This window comes from Podarcis vaucheri (genome assembly GCF_965113315.1).
Source record: "Podarcis vaucheri genome assembly, chromosome: 6".
Classification (NCBI taxonomy): Eukaryota; Metazoa; Chordata; class Lepidosauria; order Squamata; family Lacertidae; genus Podarcis; species Podarcis vaucheri.
Window position 1 is genome coordinate 84,009,452 of NC_138764.1, and position 17,352 is coordinate 84,026,803.

Genomic DNA, 17,352 nt, shown 5'->3' on the forward strand with positions numbered 1-17,352 from the left:
CCAGCCCAAAGGCTCTAGCCCTGCCTGTGTGCATGATGTCTGTTTTGAGTCCAAAGTGGTGACCCCCTCAGACCACCGGAACATGTAGAAGTGCCTCTTCAGACAAAGGGGCCTTCTACCCTTTCTAAGGCTCCTTTCCTCCTGGGTGTTTCCCAAGCAGTGTTGAACTGTGTCTGCACACCTCTGGCCTCTGTTCTGCTCTCCTCATTATTCTGCATGTTCTTGCAGACCAGGGGCTAGGGGAGCTTGTCTCAGCAGGAGAGGGAGACACCCTGGATTCTTCTACAGCTTCTTGACCCCCCTCCTCTGCTTCAGCCTCAGAATCTGGACTGCCCCCTGTCACCGGCTCTTCCTGCTCACATACCCCTGTTGGTCCTTCAGTATCCAGTACCTCTTCCCAATCTTTTCCCTCTGGCCCCCCACCACCAATCCCCTGGGTTCTGAGCCTTCCTCCTCTGGGGTTTCCCTTGGGGTTCCCCGGCTGGTGCCTCCCACCATTCCTTCAGCCAGCCAGTCCCTGACACTGGGCAAAGAACAGGGCCAATGAGGGGGAAGAGTCCCGAAGTTCAGTTATTCGGTTCCTGGTTCTGAAGTTCCCCACTCCTGCCTTGGAGGATGGATGGTGGCCAACAGATTGAGGTTGAATCCTGACAAGATACAAGTCCTGTTTTGGGGGGACAGGAGGCGGGCAGATGTGGAGGACTCGCTGGTCCTGAATGGGGTAACTCTGCCCCTGAAGCATCAGCTGCGCAGCCTAGGAGTCATTTTGGACTTACAGCTGTCCATGGAGGCCAGGTCAATTCTGTGTCCAGGGCAGCTGTCTACCAGCTCCATCTGGTATGCAGGCTGAGACCCTATGTGTCCGCGGACTGTCTCACCAGAGTGGTGCATGCTCTGGTTATCTCTCGCTTGGACTACTGCAATGCGCTCTATGTGGGGCTACCTTTGAAGGTGACCCGGAAACTACAACTAATCCAGAATGTGGCAGCTAGACTGGTGACTGGGAGTGGCCATTGGGACCACATAACACCAATCTTGAAATGCCTACATTGGCTCCCAGTATGTTTCTGAGCACAATTCAAAGTGTTGGTGCTGACTTTTAAAGCCCGTAAATGGCCTCGGTCCAGTATACCTGAAGGAGCGTCTCCACCCCCATCGTTCAGCCTAGACACTGAGGTCCAGCGCCGAGGGCCTTCTGGCGGTTCCCTCACTGCGAGAAGCCAAGTTACAGGAAACCAGACAGAGGGCCTTCTCAGTAGTGGCACCTGCCTTGTGGAACGCCCTCCTACCAGATGTCAAAGAGAACAACTACCAGACTTTTAGAAGACATCTGAAGGCAGCCCTGTTTAGGGAAGCTTTTAATGTTTGATGGACTACTGTATTTTAATATTTTGTTGGAAGCCGCCCAGACTGACTGGGGAAACCCAGCCAGATGGGCGGGATATAAATAAATTATTATTATTATTATGTACAAGAATCTTCCTTATGCCTGGGACATGTGCTCACTGCTGGAAGTAGAATGCTGGTCTAGATGGTATTTTAGTCTAATTCAGAAGGAGGGCACTTACTTCAACTGGGAATAAGAGTCCCATATAGGCATAAGCCAATGGGAGTGCTGATGACAGTACAGGTAATATGAAAAAATTAATGAGTGCTACTCCCCCCCCTCATATATCCATAGAAGTCCTAAATTTAAATAATGACCTCTTTTTAAAAAAAACACACACAATTTTGATGGGGAAATTGGGCCTCTTGGTAGCTTGTAAATGGCACTTCCTCTGATTTGTAACTTTTGGAAGTCTGGGAAATCTAAGACCTTGTGTTGGGAGTTCCTGTTCTGCATAAAGAGGCTTCCCATTCAGACTTTGCTCGGCTTGGGGAGCCAAAGAAATTGTCTGAATGCTCCAAGAGCGCTGGGAGAGACAGCGAAGCCACAGCAGCATAATGGCATGTTGCTTCGCAAAGAAAGCCCAGCCTATTTTGGCTTGCGGTGGAGCTGTTTAAATGTGCGGAGACCAACTCCGGTTGCTTTGCCACATCCCAGGGAGCAAAGTTCTTTTAGCCTCTCTGTTTTTGCTGCTTTCCAAAATGTGCAGTGAAAGCTAACTGTGTGTGGCAGGCATGCTACAGTTCACAAGGTTTTCTTTCACCATCAGAAAGCTACACTAACCTGGACATTTTTTTTGTACTCTGCTTATCACTTTAAGCCGCAAAGCTCAGCTGCATTGGGAACCATAGAATCACAGATAATGCACAGCAAAATTCTGCTCAGCAGAAATTAATTCCCAGCCCTCGCAGATTCCAGCCCATCAGTCATACTGTTGCAGGCAACCATGTTGGATCCAAAGTCGTCATAATTCAGCAGAGAAACATTGGTCCGAGCAGTCAGAGGAGAGTCCTATCACCGGCCTGAAGATCCTACAAACCTGAAGTCTGTGCACTCTTGGCTTTATGGTCAACAGAGTTTTTAGAGCTGGTCTAACATGGTGACTAATGCTGCAGTCATATGCACACATCTAGGAGACAAGCCCACAACTGGGCTGAATTCTGTGTAAATATGCCTAGGAGTACAAGCTAAAAGGTCTGCTTTTTGCACCCAGCATGCCCTTTGAAATCCTTCACCAAGCTTATTGTTTCTCAGCTCCTCCTGCCCCCATATCTGCAAAATGGAGATACTACTTACATTAAGGACAAAAAATAATAATCCTTCCAGTAGCACCTTAAAGATAAAGGGACCCCTGACCATTAGGTCCACTCGTAACCAACTCTGGGTTTGCAGCGCTCATCTCGCTTTATTGGCTGAGGGAGCCAGTGTACAGCTTCTGGGTCATGTGGCCAGCATGACTAAGCCACTTCTGGCGAACCAGAGCAGTGCACGGAAACGCCGTTTACCTTCCCACCAGAGCAGTACCTATTTATCTACTTGCACTTTGATGTACTTTCAAACTACTAGGTTGGCAGGAGCAGCGACTGAGCAACGGGAGCTCACCCGATCATGGGGATTTGAACCGCTGACCTTCTAATTGGCAAGTCCTAGACTCTGTGGTTTAACCCACAGCGCCACCTGCGTTCCGTTAGTAGCACCTTAGAGACCAACTAAGTTTGTTATTGGTATGAACTTTCGTGTGCATGCACACTTCTTCAGATACATTAAGGAGATCATGTATGGATTAATGAGTGCTGGAATATTTTGAAATATGCCACCTGAATACTGGGTCATATTATGTTTTCCAGGGATGTTAGTTGCTATTTCGAGATGAGGAACCTACGGTCCTCCAGTTGTTTTTGGACTATGGACTCCCATCATCCCTGACCACTGTCCATGCTGACTGGATGATAGCTCAGTTGGTTAGAGCAGGCATAGGCAAACTCGGCCCTCCAGATGTTTTGAGACTACAACTCCCATCATCACTGGTCCTGTTAGCTAGGAATGATGCAAGTTGTAGTCCCAAAACATCTGGAGGGCCGAGTTTGCCTATGTGTGCGTTAGAGCATGGTGCTGATAAAGCCAGGGTTGCAAATTTGATCTCCATACGGGACAGCTGCATATTCCAGCATTGCAGGTCTGGCTTGGACTAGATGATCCTCAGGTTCCTTTCCAACTCTACAATTCTATGATTCTGAGATTAAAGTTGGGAGTCCAGAAACATCTGGAGGGCTGCGGGCTCCCCATCTCTCTGCTGTCCTGAATGCATCATGTTTAAAAGAATCTGCAGAGTGACATTTGCTTCTCAGTTCTGCGGTTTTGTTTTTACTGAAAGTGCTGGCTATCCACAAAACAGCAGGATTTTCTGCATAGCTTAACACCCACTTGAGGCTCTGTTTACGCATACTAAGGTATAGGACAGGACTGGCCAAAGTCCCAAAGCTTAAGAAATATGAATCCAAAAATCTGATGGCCAAAAGTGTCCATCAGTTCTTCCTCTCCTACAATTGTCATATACTCAGTGAGTTCTGCCTGCTGCCATTATTAGCAGCAGGTAACAACATCTCTTAACTCTCTGGCATTTGACAGGTATTGATGTTTTTGCTGTTTGTTGGTTGAATATTTCAGCTGCTGCAGTTGTTGCTGTTTTATTGGGTTTGTTGGCTTTTATTGCAATGTTCTTTTTTCCAACTTTTTTCCATGTTTTATGCTTTTAAAATATTGTACTTTGCTCAAAGTCTTCTTTTTTAAATCTTGTATTCGTTCCTTTATATTTTATACATTTATTTACATTTTATACATTCTTTTCAATTTATTTTTTACAAAGTAATAAGAATAAATAAATAAGAATAAAAATGTGCACCCCACCACCAAGACCATTCCATTGTAACCTCCCAAAATTTCAACACCTCTTGCGATGGTTTGACCCCTTTCCTTTTTAACAGTACAAATTCTACAAACACCCTCCATATCTCCTCAAAACCATTTCTCCTGCTTGGAGCCTCCTTAGGTGGCAAGTGACTAAACAAACATAATAAATAATTATATTCCGGCTTCATTTCCTCTCTGGCCAGCCCAAGGCAGCTTGCTGCAGAATGGCACTCCCCTCCCAGTCATAGTGGATGATAATAATAGTACCAGTCAAGTTATATTGGCTGAAAATCTCACAAGGACCAGTTTCCCCCCCCGACCCCCCCACCCTGTAGTAAAAATACACCAAGAATAAATAAAAGGACTGGCAACTTGCTGCTACTCCTGACACCTGAAACCAGCTGTCTGATGTTACATTATGTAAAATCTTCCATTGTCTGCCTTGCATTAATTGCCTAAACTCAATAACAAATTGTGGGGGTGAGGAGGGAATCCGCTATCTGAGACTCTTGCCTCACTCTGCCTTTGGGGAGGGCCAGCCCAGTACTTTTCACCTCATTGGTCAGAACACCCCAGCCCCTTTTATCTCTTACCTTATAATAGTGTGGGCACAGAAAATGGTGTGCTTCTCTATTAATCTTTTCCTGTGCCAGCTTGTAGCTGAGAAAGTGTGAGTTTGCACTTCCTCAAACAGAGAGCCTTGCAGTGGCGTAGCGTGGGGGGTGCAGGGGGGCCGGCCGCACCGGGTGCAACATCTGGGGGTTAGGGGGCGCAAATCCACGGGTTAGGGGGCGCAAATTACTTGCCTTGCCCCGGGTGCTGACAACCCACACTACGCCACTGGAGCCTTGCACTAGTGTCTCCACCATCTGAAGTGGGCACAGCTGGCTACTGAAAAGAGGGGCACCTGAATTAATGGGACTTCTCAAAGATACCGTACTTGCCCTCACCTTGTTATTATCAGGCAAGGCTCTCCTTATTTTCCCAAGCCTTTTGTTTTGTTTTATACCGCTTGGATTCTACTGCTTTATTAGTTTTTTTGCAGTTTCTTTTACCTGAATTTGGGGTTTTCCCAAAGGAATGTTTGTAAAAGGCAGCATATAAATAGCCATAATAAATAAGATGGACTGCATATCCTTAGCTGTCTTTTGAAAACATCGTTGTCACCAAACCCAGCGACCTTTCTTCTTCCGGAAGTGGGAGATCTGGAGCATGAGAGCTCACGAATCAACAAGATCAACCCAGGTGCACCAAGACCGTTTTCAGTTGTGGCTTCAGGGTCACAAATGCAGTCCATCCCCATTCCATTCCTGGATAAGGCCCAGCACATGCGCAGCCACAGCACCTGCAAAATGAGCATTGGATGCTGTTGAACACCTATGGCTCTAGCAGTGTGCAGTAATGTGCGTCGGGTGCCAAGAATAGTCACTCTGTCGCCAAATAAATCCAGCAGCTGGCATTATAAAAGACCTCTAAATGCATATTTGAAATCAAGACAATACACCATTTCAGGTTTGTCCTCCCCCATCCCTTCAAAGCAGAATGGGGAATCTGGGACTAGCTAGATGTTGTTGAACTACAACTCCCATTATCCTTTACCGTTGCCCATCTTTGCTGGGGCTGATGGGAACTGTGGTCCAAGAATAACTGGAAGGCCACAGGTTCTCGACCACTGCGTTGAATAAGGTTTGAAAACCAGAGACAGGGCCTTTTCTGCAGTGGTACCCAGGCTGTAAAACTTCCTCCCTGAGAAAACCCATCAAGCCTCCTTTTTATGAAATCTTAGGTGTAATCAGAAAGTATTTTTAGATTCTGGACTTGATCGTCTCATGTCTCCGTCCCCTTGAGATGGCAATATGTATTGCTTCAGTTACTTGAAAATTTGGCAAGTCAGCCTCAGAAGGTAGGGAGAAATTCGAAACAAATGTTCCACAGCTGAGACCACTGTGCATGTTTAATATACAGTGGTACCTCAGGTTAAGAACTTAATTAGTTTTGGAGGTCTGTTCTTAACCTGAAACTGTTCTTAACCTGAGGTACCACTTTAGCTAATGGGGTCTCCCGCTGCCACCACGCCACCACCACACAATTTCTGTTCTCAACCTGCAGCAAAGTTCTTAACCCGAGGTACTATTTTTGAGTTAGCAGAGTCTGTAACCTGAAGCGTCTGTAACCCGAGGTACCACTGTATATTCTAATAATACAAGGAGCATGTCACTTGCAGCTGGGCAGCAATCCTGACTAGAAAGAGGGTGGTTAAAGTGCAAACTGCAAAAAAAAATCCATCTTCTCTGGCCACCTTTTCCTCATCAGAAACCTCTGGTTCAGATTCCCCTTCTTTTTCACTTTGTGCCCCTGGAGGGGAAAAAAAAGATTGCATCACTGAAACATGACCCAGGGGAGAGTGGAGGAGTGGTTTCCGGTCAGACTGTTACAAATTACGTTTGTTTATCTCCGGTATCGGTTATCACTGGCTCACCAGGGAGAGGAAAATTCCTTCTTTGTGCAAGAGCCAACATTCTCCCCCCTCACCCCCGCGTCTTCCAGAGCAAATGGTTCAACACCTTCTCCACCCCAAGGCTCCTAGGGCATTCCCAGAAAAGGCCCCTGATTTCTCCCCACCATGTCAGCACAAGGGAGGAAACGTTGACAATGTCTCCTGCTGCTTTGGGAGGTGTGGGTATGTGTGTGAGATTTTGGTGAGATTTTCACATGTGGGAGCTGGAACTTTGCACTTAACCCATTTAACTTTGTGAGGTTGCCATGGCATCTCATCTTTTAAACACCAACACCACACACACAAAGCCTTGTTTTGTGCCTGCTTGTGAGGCTCTCCAGAACCTCTTGCCTGATCACACTTCCTAGAATATCCGCAATACAACATCAGACCTTCCAAGTGTCTCTATTTTCCAGGGACAACCCTGGATTTACAGAAGCTGCCCCAGCTTCTGATTTGATCCTGGAATGTCCCCCTTAGAAAGGTAAAGGATTCCTGACAGTTAAGTCTAGTCGCGAATGACTCTGGGGTTGCGGCACTCATCTCGCTTTACTGGCCAAGGGAGCCGACGTTTGTCCGCAGGCAGTTTTTCCAGGTCATGTGGCCAGCATGACTAAGCCACTTCTGGCGAAACCAGAGCAGCACACAGAAATGTCGTTTAGCTTCCCGCTGGAGCTGTACCTATTTATTTACTTGCGCTTTGATGTGCTTTCGAACTGCTAGGTTGGCAGAAGCAGGGACTGAGCAGTGGGAGCTCACCCCGTCGTGGGGATTCAAACCACCAACCTTCTGATCTCAGTGGTTTAGACCACAGCGTCACCCCCTTAGGACACCCCTATTTTCATCAGAGAAATGTTGGGGGGTATGGAGTTATCTGACCCCTGAGCCATCTGAAGGCAGCCCTGTAATGGGAAGCGTTTTTTTTAATGTTTAATGTTTTGTTATGTTTTCATATACACTGGAAGCCTCCCAGAGTAGCTGGGGCAACCCAGTCAGATTGGTGGGGTATAAATAGTAAAATTATAATTACCACCATCATCATTATGGAATGCCATGTCCCTATTTTCATCGGAGAAATGTTGGAGGGTATGCAGCATTACATCATGACACTCCCATGGAATTGCATCCGGGAATTGTGGTTGGCTGAGAAGCTTTGGAGAGTCTACCAACTTTTATGGACAGAGGCTCTGTGCCTTTAAGATGAGTTGGAAACCCATGGCTCTCCTGACTCCAAACTCCCATTGGCCTCAGCCAGCATGGTTCATGACCAGGGATTATGGGAGTTGGAGTCCCACAATACCTGAAGGTCCACAGGTTCCTCACCCCTTGCTTTATGAGAGGCATCACAGTCCAAAATCAACAGGGGAAGCTTTTCTTTGTTATTGCAGGAAATAATTCATCCATTGTTTTCTACTTGTTGACATCAGCTTTTACGTCATGTAGCCTCTGTGGAGGAATTGGAGACAATTCCAGTAAGAACACGAGAAGACGTTGCTGGATCAGGCCAACCAGATCTAGCTCAGCATCGTGTTCTCACAGTGGCCAACCAGATGCCAATCAGAATACTGCAAGCAGGACCAGAGTGCAAGAGCAAGCTCCCCTCCAGCTGTTTCCAGCACCTGACAGTCAGAAGGATACTGCCTCTGACCAGGGAGGCAGCTGATAGCCATTGTTTTAGCCACCCATAGCCCAATTCTCCATGAATTTGCCTAATCCTCTTTTTAAAGCCATCCAAGTTGGTGGCCATCATTCCATAGCTGAACTGTGACACCGCGTGAAGAAATACTTTCATAATTCTTCAATATTCAGCTTCATATGATGTCTGCAAGTCCTATTGTTATAACAGGATAAAAAGTTTCCTCTATCCACTTCCTCCATGCCATGCAAAATAATTTTGTACATTTCTACCATGCCATCTCTTACTTGCATTTTCTCTGAATTAAAAAGCCCCGGATGCTTGTGGAGAACTTGCTCCCTACCCTTCTTATTCATTACAGTGGAACCTTGGGTTACATACGCTTCAGGTTACATACGCTTCAGGTTACAGACTCCACTAACCCAGAAATATTACCTCGGGTTAAGAACTTTGCTTCAGGATAAGAACAGAAATCGTGCTCCGGCAGTGCAGCGGCAGCGGGAGGCCCCATTAGCTAAAGTGGTGCCTCAGGTTAAGAACAGTTTCAGGTTAAGAACGGACCTCCGGAACGAATTAAGTTCTTAACCCGAGGTACCACTGTATATACATTTAATAAATAGTAATAATATCGCCCTTCATCTGGAGATCTCAGGGCGGTTCCCAAGATTTTTCGTTTTGGTTGCCCTTTTGCAACTCTGCAATATCCTTGAGTTGAGGTGTCCAGAACTGTACACAGTATTCCGAATGTGGCTGCATCCTAAATCTGTGCCATGATATCAGCAGTTTTGTTTTCTGTTCCTTTCCTAATGATCTCTAGCGTGGAATTTGCCTCTTTCACAACTATGGCACACTGGGGTGACATCTTCATCAAGCTTGTTTTAACAAGTTGGTATCCCCTGCGAACTTGGCCACCTCACTGCGCACCCCCAGGCATTATTAATTCCTGGTGTTGTCATTCACTGGCAACATGGGCCCAGCTGTGCAAATTCCCCTTCAGAGAGAATCATGGCAAAGGGCTTCATCTCAGTGGTAGGGTACATGCTTTGTATCGAACATGGGTGGCATTGTGGTCTAAACGATTGAGCCTCTTGGGCTTGCCAATCGGAAAGTCGGCGGTTCGAATCCCGGCAACAGAGTGAGCTCCTGTTGCTCTGTTCCAGCTCCTGCCAACCTAGCAGTTCGAAAGCATGCCAGTGCAAGTAGATAAATAGGTATCACTGTGGTGGGAAGGTAAACAGCGTTTCTGTGAGCTCTGGTTTCTGTCACAGTGTTCCGTTGCGCCAGAAGCAGTTTAGTCATGCTGGCCACATGGCCTGGAAAGCTGCCTGTGGACAAACACTGGCTTCCTCAGCCTTAAGCGAGATGAGCACTGCACCCCATAGGCACCTTTGACTGGACTTAACCGTTCAGGGGTCCTTTTATCTTTTATATGCTTTGTATCCAAAAGGTTCCAGGTTCAATCCTGGGTGCATCCAGGTAGGGACAGAAATGATTTCTACCGAAAACCCTAGAAATCTACTGTCAGACACAATACTGTGCTAGGTGAACCCAATTATCATACTTTGGCTGCATTCAGATAGCAGTTTATTTAATTTCCCAGACATTTCCCCCATTGTTAATTTCTGCATTGTATTTGAGCTTTCACATAAAAAACACTTCTGGTAATCTATTGGAATCTCAAGTTGAGGTTTAGCCCTCATTTCTGTGTATAAAGAAAAAAACAACAACACATTTGTAATGCCAATTCCTGGAGCAAAGTGGTGAAATGTGGGGCAGTATAGCAACACACAGTTCTTTCCCACTGATTTTGTCAGGGGAATATAGAGGGAACAGAAATGCACATGTGCAAAAAAGCATGGTGTGTTAACAACATGTCCCATGATATTTGTCGTTGTGTCATACCATGTCCACTGGGGTTGATGAAATGCAATGCGACATGCCTGTATATCAGTCAAAAAACCACACTTTTGGCACTGCGGTGTGGAAAGAACACTGGAAAGTGGGACAGAAGTACTAGCCTTATAATCAGGAAAACTAATGTGATATTCTCCGCATCTGAATGTGCCATTGGAATAAGGTGGCTTCCTTGGATGTAGAAAACAAAGCATGCCTTGGTGGATGAGCTGCAGACCCCCCCAAGTGTCCCTGTTTTCCAGGGGCATCTCCAGATTTACGGAAGCTGTTCCAGTTTCTGATTTGATCCCGGAATGTCCTGCTTTTCCTGAGGCTGTCCCTATTTTAACTGGAGAAATCTTGGAGAGTAAGGAGTTATGTGACCCCTGAGCCAAGGAGATAAGTAACTATACAACCTTTAGAAGACATCTGAAGGCAGCCCTGGACAGGGAAGCTTTTTGTGTTTAATGGTTTATTATATTTTTAGATATGCTGGAAGCTACCCAGAGTGGCTGGGGCAACCCAGTTAGATGTGTGGGGTATTATTATTATTATTATTGAATAGGATGTCCCTACTTGGAACGGGTGGAATGCGGGTGGCGCTGTGGGTTAAACCACAGAGCCTAGGATTGCAGATCAGAAGGTCGGCGGTTCGAATCCCCGTGATGGGGTGAGCTCCCATTGCTCGGTCCCTGCTCCTGCCAACCTAGCGGTTCGAAAGCACGTCAAAGTGCAAGTAGATAAATAGGTATCGCTCTGGCGGGAAGGTAAACGGCGTTTCTGTGCGCTGCTCTGGTTCGCCAGAAGTGGCTCATGCTGGCCACATGACCCGGAAGCTGCACGCCGGCTCCCTCAACCAATAAAGAGAGATGCGTGCCACAACCCCAGAGTCGGCCACGACTTGACCTAATGGTCAGGGGTCCCTTTACCTTTACCTTACTTGGAACGGGACTACAATGCAATAATGGTTCTGCTTCTTTGGGCCTTGTCAAACTGGATTTAAGAAGCAGTCCAATTGCCTTTTACTTGATGGAGTTAAATCTATTTGCGGAGGGCAAGCTATGGGGCTGGGAGCGGAGGTGATATGCTCAGGTGTACAGCAGGTATGTGCCTCAAAGGAAGGAGGCTGCGTTTTAGGCCTGATTCCAAGCAGAGATCCCCCCCTCTTTTGCAAAACAAGTTCCAGGTGAAGCCAAACAGCTTCGTTCTGAGGTGAAAAGAAAACATGGCAGAGACTTGCGAGCAAGGAGGTGAATAGCCCGCGACAAGAGATATTTATTTTGGCCTTCAATCTCCCGTCTTATAAACTCCACATTTTAAAACAAGCCCAGGAGCTATCAACTAGCAGAATCAGAATGAAGTATACAAAACAGGCAGTCTTTGAGGGGTTTTTTTTAAACTGCTTTGAGGTTTGTGCTTTAAACAATCAAAAGGCATATAAATTATATTAAATAAACAAATAAACAAATAAGCTAGCTAGCTTATGGAAATATGCCTAATTTGCATAATTTATAAAGGTTGCAGAATTCATTCTTCGTGGTACAGAATGTAGCCATTTCAAGGCGCAAAATATACAAACTTCTGTACATAACAAGCCCCATGACTTGTCAGAGCTCCCCTGCCTCCCAACCAGGGCTGTATATCTAAGGCAGTTATGTGGAGACAAAAAATAAACGGGGGGGGGGGGGCTTCACAGAATGTGGCAGTAGTGGGCAGGGCTTAGCTTCTTGAGAATTTCAGCTTTCTTTTCAAAAAGCAAGTTTCTAGATCTCATGGATGCACAGAAGTGCTTGGAAATTTGAGAGCAGAGATACGATTGAATACGATTTTCAATGCTTAGGAGTTTGACTCCAGTAACCGGCCACTCTGACTTGCAAAATCGGAATAAACATTTACAAAATAGTGTGCCTGTGCCTGTGTGTGTGAATGATGCAGAATAAATAGTATTAAAAATACATTGCATTAATTCAGACTTACATCAATGTATACAGGTTGCAGAATTCTCTCCCCCCCCCTCCTTCTTAGTGCTGAATTTTCTTACATGGATATCACTACAAACTCTGACTTTTCTTGTGGTTGAGGCTGTGGAGATGAGATTCCTTTGCAGTTTACATTCGTTGCATGAATTGAGGATTTGGTTCCATAGACTACATTTCTTGGTCTGGCTTCATTGTGTCTGTTCCTTGCCCCCACCCCAGCCCTCCTCCCGCTTTTGTGCCTTGTCCACTCATTGAATCCAAAGCTATGAATGGCCATGACTGTCTCTTCCTTAAGGCTGTGCTGGCCGAAGTGAAGCTTTGATCTTGGACTGCAATTATATAGGTGTTGCTCAAATAATATGTAATAAAAGTGGTTTTGCAAAGGGATGGGCAGCAATTGTTGTGAGCCCTGGACGAGCCTCCCAATGTCCCAGGATGTAAACCACAAGTGACAATATTTGGAGGGTGGGGCAAAAATGAAACCAGGGGAAATCAGCAACGTGGAGAACCAGGACGTGGATAAGCTTGTGTAACCGGAGCTTGGGAACCCCTCCCAGAGCTTTGGGAACACTTAAGTGCTCAGCGCATGCAGCCTGCGGCACCTGCTATCTGTGCCAATGCAGGACCAGTTGCGCAGGAAAGAGCAGTACAAAGGGGGCACCACAATGTACAGTTAAACTATGGATTTCGCTCCCAAAGGAGGCAGAGATGTCCACCAATGTAGATGGCTTTAAGAGAGGATTAGACATGGCTATCCTGGACCACTGGGACGCTGGTGGCGCTGTGGGTTAAACCACAGAGCCTAGGACTTGCCGATCAGAAGGTCGGCAGTTTGAATCCCCACGACGGGCTGAGTTGCCGTTGCTCGGTCCCTGCTCCTGCCAACATAGCAGTTCAAAAGCACATCCAAGTGCAAGTAGATAAATAGGGACCGCTCCGGCGGGAAGGTAAACAGCGTTTCCATGCGCTGCTCTGGTTCGCCAGAAGCGGCTTAGTCATGCTGGCCACATGACCCGGAAGCTGTACGCCGGCTCCCTCGGCCAATAAAGCGAGATGAGTGCTGCAACCCCAGAGCTGGCCACGACTGGACCTAATGGTCAGGGGTCCCTTTACCTTTACCTTTATCCTGGACCACTAGCCACAATGTTCTACCTCCGCTGTCAGAGCCATTATGCCTCTGAATACCTGGAAGTCAAGGGCATAGTCAGTGTGATGGCCTGGGGCTCGGACTCGGACTCAGAACCAGAGCAGTCTCAGTCCACACCGGATCTTTTGCTGCAGGTGGCGTCTGAACCTACTCTGGGGTTGATTCTGAAGAGGTTCCCCTGCAACAAGCACCAGCTGGGCCGAGTCAGGGGCCTGAGCCTGCCCTGGCTCCAGATGTGGGGATTAACTCGTTGCCTTCAGCTGGGCAATCACTTACAGCTGCTCCACTACCAGTTGGGTAAGGAGAGGCTGAGGCGGCCTCTGGGTCTAGTAACCCACCAACACCTCCCGAGCTGCAGAGACTAAGGTCTGAGAGAAGGAGAGACCTGAGTACTCGCAGGAGGAGTGCTTGCCTTTGGGCGAGACAGGGTTGTGAGTCACCGGGGGATCAGGACCGGCTGTTACCCCGACAGAGATAAAAGGCTGCTGGACCCTGTCCCAGGTTGCGGGAGCAACTTTGCTGTTTGCCAGAACCTGCCTGTGATCCTGTGCCTGACTTTGCCTGGTTTCCTGCCTCGTGTCCTGCCTTGGCCCTGTCGGACTGACTCCTCATGAAACCCTTGGATTCAGGACTGGACCTGGACTGCGTTACTCAGGTTACCCCCGGGCGCAGCACAATCAGAGTGATGCATGCTCTGGTTATCTCCTGCTTGGACTACTGCAATGCGCTCTATGTGGGGCTACCTTTGAAGGTGACCCGGAAACTACAACTAATCCAGAATGCGGCAGCTAGACTGGTGACTGGGAGCGGCCGCTGAGACCACATAACACCGGTCCTGAAAGACCTACATTGGCTTCCAGTACGTTTCTGAGCACAAGTCAAAGTGTTGGTGCTGACCTTTAAAGCCCTAAATGGCCTCAGCCCTGTATACCTGAAGAAGCATCTCCACCCCCATCGTTCTGCCCAGACACTGAGGTCCAGCAGTGAGGGCCTTCTGGTAGCAGCGAGGGCCTTCTGGTGGTTTCCTCACTGTGAGAAGTGAGGTTACAAGCAACCAGGCAGAGGGCATTCTCGGTAGTGGCGCCCACCCTGTGGAACAACCTCCCTTCAGATGTCAAGGAAATAAACAACGATCTGACTTTTAGAAGACATTTGAAAGCAGCCCTGTTTAGGGAAGTTTTTAATGTTTGATGTTTTATCGTGTTTTTAATATTCTGTTGGGAGCCGCCCGGAGTGGTTGGGGAAACCCAGCCTGATGAGCGGGGTATAAATAATAAATTATTATAATTATATTATTTATTATTAGTTCTGATCCCTCCCTCAAATTTTGCCCCAAAGATCAAGCACCACTCTTATCTCAGCTCCGCAAGCAGAGGAAGAAAACACTCTGCAAAGGATGGGAGCAGATCCAGATTTACAGCGATGCAGGCAGCAGGAAGAGTCCCTGGCAACCCTCTGGACAGGGTAGCAGTAATGGGCATTTTCCTTGTGTCACTATTTCTTGGAACTCTGCTGAAGGGAGCATTGCGCAACTTAGTTTTCCAAGGAAGAAAGCAATCAGTGCCAAATCTAGAGCGAAATTAAAAGGAGCCAGAGGCAATGGGAGGTGGCAATAACATTCCAGGGCAAGGATGTTTGCGGATCCAGCCTTGCCAAGAGGCCAGCTTCACTCAAGTCCTTACATGTGCCTTGGACCACTTTCTTAAACTATTGATAACACGAGTTACACTGAAAATCATACCTTTCCTTTTTTGGAACGAGCAATTATTTTTGAAGAACAGGAAGGAAAAACCACACAGCAAGGTTACTTATGGAGAGAAAAAAGAGAATATAAATTTAGAAAGAGAATAATGCTAGCAACAATTATTTATTATATTTATTAAAATTGTACGCCAGCCTTCATCTGGAGATCACAGGGCAGTTCGCAATATAAAAATACAAAACAGTAACACAATATATATATATACACACACACACACACACACACACACACACACACACACAAACCAACAAGCCCCCTTCACACAAACACATTTAAAAGACTGTAGAATATTAATCAACCAAAGGCCTAGTTGAGGAGGAAGGTTTTTGCCTGGCGCCTAAAGATATTGTTTTTAACACTTGATTGGAAGCCGCCCAGAGTGGCTGGGGAAATTCAGCCAGATGGGCAGGGTATAAATAAATAAATAATAATATAGTGAAGGTGCCAGATGAACCTCCCTGGGGAGGGCATCCCAGAAACGGGGAGCCACCACGGAAAAGGTTGCCACCCTCCAGATCTCTCACGGAGGAGGGCCTCAGATGATGATCGCAGGGTCTGAATGAAACTCACTTATTACAGTATTTAGTACAATATGGATGAGCATGTGAGAGTCTGAGGAAAGAATGACTCATTATTGAGATGGTTTAGAAGTCTACATTAATCTGTCAGAATATTAATATCTTTAATTGGGATACGGGCTTCCACATAGGAGATGAATGGAAACTATAGTACTGTAACATCTTTTCAAACCCAGATGCGCTTGTTGAATGAGGTTGTACATAACTGTGGTCTCTCAGATTCTAGTAATCCTCTGATGTTTCTAGAACAAGGATTAGGAACTGCAGGGTAGCTCAATAAATATTCCCCAGACAGGCTTCAAAAATCCGAAATGTATTTCTTGAAAAACTAATTGTAAATTTCACAATAGAAACAATAACAAAGATGCCGCACAAAACAAAAGCTCAGTATTTGAAAATGCAGTAAACAGCATAAACACTATTCCGAAGTCCAGTGAAAACGCTGCATAGCCCAGTGGCTTTACCAGCCCAAAGAGCTTATATGATGTAGGTCAGCCCTTACTGACCATCTTAGACATATATGCCTGAGAGGCAGTGTGGTATAGTGGTTAGAGTGTCAGATTAGGACCTGAAAGACCAGGGTTCAAATCCCCGCTAAGCCATGAAGATCACTGGGTGACCTTGGGCCAGTCACTCTCAGCCTAACCTACCTCACAGAGTTGTAGTGAGAATAAAATGGAGAAGAGGAGGAGAATAGCGTATAAAGTGGTACCTCAGGTTACATACGCTTCAGGTTACATATGCCTCAGGTTACAGACCAGAAATAGTGCTTCAGGTTAAGAACTTTGCTTCAGGATGAGAACAGAAATTGTGCTCCGGTGGCACGGCGGCAGCAGGAGGCCCCATTAGCTAAAATGGTGCTTCAGGTTAAGAACAGTTTCAGGTTAAGTACGGACCTCCGGAACAAATTAAGTACTTAACCTGAGGTACCACTGTACCACTTTGAGCTCCATAGAAGAAAGGTGAGATATAAATGTTATCAATAAACTAAAATAATCAGTTAGTAGAAGCAGGGGATCAGTACTGAATGTGACCTCATACTCCAGAGAGTATAGTGTTTGCACATACACACTCCTTTGGCACCTAAATTTTTCCAGCCCTTGTTCAGCAGACTTATGCACCCTGAATACTATTTGGGAATCTGTGCCAGGAGGCGAGGCTTGCAGCAAAACAATTCAGGTTTTCTTTGATGGACCCATGCAAGGGCAAAAAAACCCCAAGATGCTTGTTTTGCACACATTCTCTCATGTGCCATATTACAGCCACCTCCTGCTATCTAGGCTGGGGTTGATTGAATTATCTCTTTTCGACAGTGTTTATAAGCCTGGGACATTTCCAGTGACGGGGATTAGGTGAGACCTAACACTCTGCCGGGGTTTAGCTCCTGCTGGGGCTAAGCTGCCTCTGGATGTGACAGAGCCACAAATCACAAGAGGCAAACCTTTGTTTCTTCTAATCCTTTGTTATCCAAGGGTGTCATTGGCCTCTGCACTCATTTTTCCTCCTGCCTGGCTAACCCTGCACATTTTGCCTCTGAGGAATCTTTCGTTCCCTCCTGTTCCG